Here is a 3,295-nt window from a genome sequence, read left to right as displayed (position 1 = left end):
ATGGCATCCCGCGTCTTGAATTGTCGCCAAGCCAGGTGGAGTGGTATCCTATCAAGGTTTGATTTTCTTATATCTTATAGGCATGGCCATCATCAAGGTAAGCCAGATGCCTTATCAAGAATATCCCACCTTGCACCTAGAGAAGGCGACGCAGCATTTGATCAACAAGAGTCACTGATTTTGAAACCTGGGCAGCTTAAGCTAAATGCCACCATGAGCCAAGATCCTAGAGATTCTATTTTTCTTTCTAAGGTGAAGACGCAAATTGCCAACGACCCACTTGCTCAAAATATTAGACAACAACTACAAGGACAAGGGGCTAATGAGGACTTTCATGAAATTGATGGACTAATTTACTATAAGGGTCTTCTCTGTATTCCACCAGGACCAACACGCTGGGAGGTACTTCAGCAACGGCATGATCTTCCATCAGCAGGGCATTTTGGGGTTAATAAGACAATTGAGCTTCTCTCCCGTTTTTGATGGCCTCAAATGTGGAAGCTTGTCAAGGAGTATGTAGGCACTTGTGACACTTGCAATAGATCAAAAGCCCCTCGTCATCATCCTCATGGGTTACTCCATCCCTTGCCCATTCCAAGCAAACCATGGTCATCCATCTCCATGGATTTCATTGTAGAGCTAACCTTGTCACAAGGATTTGACTCCATTTTGGTAGTCGTGGATAGGTTTACAAAAATGGCACACTTTATTCCAACCACTAAAACCATCACCAAAGGTACGACCAAACTCTTTCTGCAACATATCTATCGTTATCATGGATTATCGGATGACATAGTTTTTTATCGAGGCCCACAATTCATCTCTAGCTTTTGGAAAAGCTTATTCAAACTACTGGGAGTACAAATCAACCTCTCCTCAGCCAATCACCCACATGGACAAACAGAGAGAGTAAATCAAGTTTTGGAACAGTATCTCCGTTGTACTATCAATTATCACCAGGATAATTGGGTCGAGCTCCTACCGCTAGTAGAATTCTCCTATAACAACAGTTTTCATACCTTCACCCGTCACACTCCATTCTTTGCTAATTATGGTCAACATCCCAAACAGGATATCCACAGGCACCAACAAGTCAAGAATCTAGTTGCTAATAATCTTACACAACAATTGTCTGCAATTCACAAAGAACTTACAATTCATATCAAAGAAGCTCAATCCAAATATAAGGAAAGTGCAGATCTCCATCGCATGTAGCATCCAAAATACAAAGAAGGGGATAAGGTGTGGCTCCTATGGCATGATCTGCGTTCATCTCGTCCCTGTGAAAAGCTCGATAATTGAAGGCTTGGCCCGTTTAAAATTATCCGTCAAGTCAATTGAGTCACCTATCGACTCCAGTTGCCCTCATCCATGAAAATCCATCCGGTCTTTCATGTCTCAGTTCTAGAACCTTGTCACACATCTAAGATCCCAGGAAGATCCCTACAACCACCTCCTCCGGTTGAGATTCAAGGACATGAAGAATATGAGGTCGAGATTCTCAAGTTTCGTGTGGCAGGTTACAGTACTTGGTGCATTGGAAAGGCTATCATGTCAGTGAACAAACCTCGGAACCAGCACAAAATCTTCAGCATGCATCTCTCAAAGTCCAAGAGTTCCATCAACAGCATCCATGGAAGCCCCAGTCATAGAACACCATGCTCCTCGTGGAACTCGTCGCTAGAGGAGGGGGTGATGTCATGGATGCTTGAGAGTCAGTCGTTGCCTACATCATCGCCTGTGTAATCGCCTACATCATCACTAGAAGGCTCTAGAAGAATCTAGAAGGATCTAGAAGATTCTAGAAGGTTCTAAAAGTATCAAGGAGATTACAGAAGTTTCTAAAATCTTGGAGAAGATTCCGGAAGAATCTAGAAGTTTTTGGAAAGCTCTAGAAAGTTGAAGAAGGATCTAGAAGGTTCTAGAAGGACTAGAAGGATCAAGAAGTTTCTAGAATCTTGGAGAAGATTTCGGAAGAATCTAGAAGTTTTTGGAAAGATCTAGAAAGTTGAAGAAGGATCCATAAGGTTCTAGAAGAACTAGAAGGATCATGAAGGTTCTACAAGATTCTAACTCCTCAAGAAGAACCTAGAAAGTTCTAACCTCCTCAAGCACTAGTATAAATAGGGGTCTTCGGCCATAAGTCCCTCAGTCTTGTCAACACCATTTGTGAGGCTCCTATGAAGAAATCCCTCTTCTAGATCTTATGTTCAAGTCTTGTCCTTGCAATCAATCCTTGTCTTGTACTCAAGTCATGTAATCCAAGTCTTGTATCTAGCTCTCTTAATAAAGTATTAAGTCTTGTAATCAATATTAAGCTTATCATCAAGTCCAAGTTCTTGTACATTGTGAGCACCTCCTCTTGCTCTCTTCTAGCTCTATACGCGCGCATAACACTTTGGGTTGTTTTAACCATATTTGAATTGAGGGTATCTCTCCAATTGCAATCACCTATGCTTGCATCTTGAAGGCATTTGGCAATATGTAAGACACCGATATGGGTCAAAGAATTGATAATAATATTAATAGTCAAGTGGGATGTTGGAAAAAAATGTAGTGCTTGGCATTGCCTTGGTTGACATGTATGCCGAGTGTGGTGCAATTCAAAAAGCACAAAAAGTGCTTGAGGAGCTTCTTGTCTAGAATGCCAACTCTTGGAACGCATCGATTGCGGGATATGTCAAACAAAGGCAAGGCAAGGAAGCTATGGCTATTTTTAGTAGATGCAAAGAGAGGATCTCACCTCAGATGAACCATTTATGATTTTGTCATGAACAATGTGGAACTATGCAAAACGCTCGTATGTGCAAAAGAATTTGAAATGGTGTTGTTAATCAGATGCTATTGAGAAAAAACTTCATGCTTGGCAATGCTTTGGTTGTAATATATGCCAAAGATTCTTGATGAGTTTCTTGTGAGGGATGTCTCTCTTGAAGTGCAATGATTTCTCTCTACTCCCAACAGAGGCTGCACCACAAAGCTCTAGGTTGTTGTTTTCCATGAATGCAAAGTGAGGGCACCTTTTGCGATAAAAATGTGGTGCTTGGCACTACCTTGGTAGACATGTATCTAGTCTACTTTAGAAAGAGAAAAAAGATCCTGAGGAGCTACCTCTCCAAGTGTTATCTCTTGGAGTGCACCGATTTTCAAACATGCCAAAGAGGGGTAGGTCCAGGAAGCTTGGCTTTGTTTTCAGCCCATCTTGAAGGCGTGTGGCACTATGCAAGACCTTGATATGGGGCAAAAGATTTCACAGTGACAATATTAGTCACGGTCTATTGGAAAAAAACGTAGT

The 3,295-nt window shown here is 41.6% G+C and overlaps 1 pseudogene; it reads left to right on the top strand.

Moving 5' to 3' along the window:
- Positions 1-460: 460 nt before the first annotated feature.
- On the top strand, positions 461-1,652 carry LOC147434573 (uncharacterized; annotated as a pseudogene).
- The last annotated feature ends 1,643 nt before the right edge of the window (positions 1,653-3,295 follow it).

Source organism: Adiantum capillus-veneris, chromosome 19, assembly GCF_014529385.1.
Source record: "Adiantum capillus-veneris isolate H3 chromosome 19, ASM1452938v2, whole genome shotgun sequence".
NCBI classification, from domain to species: domain Eukaryota; kingdom Viridiplantae; phylum Streptophyta; class Polypodiopsida; order Polypodiales; family Pteridaceae; genus Adiantum; species Adiantum capillus-veneris.
Note: the sequence above shows the minus strand (reverse complement) of the source record. Positions and strands in the feature narration are given on the sequence as shown.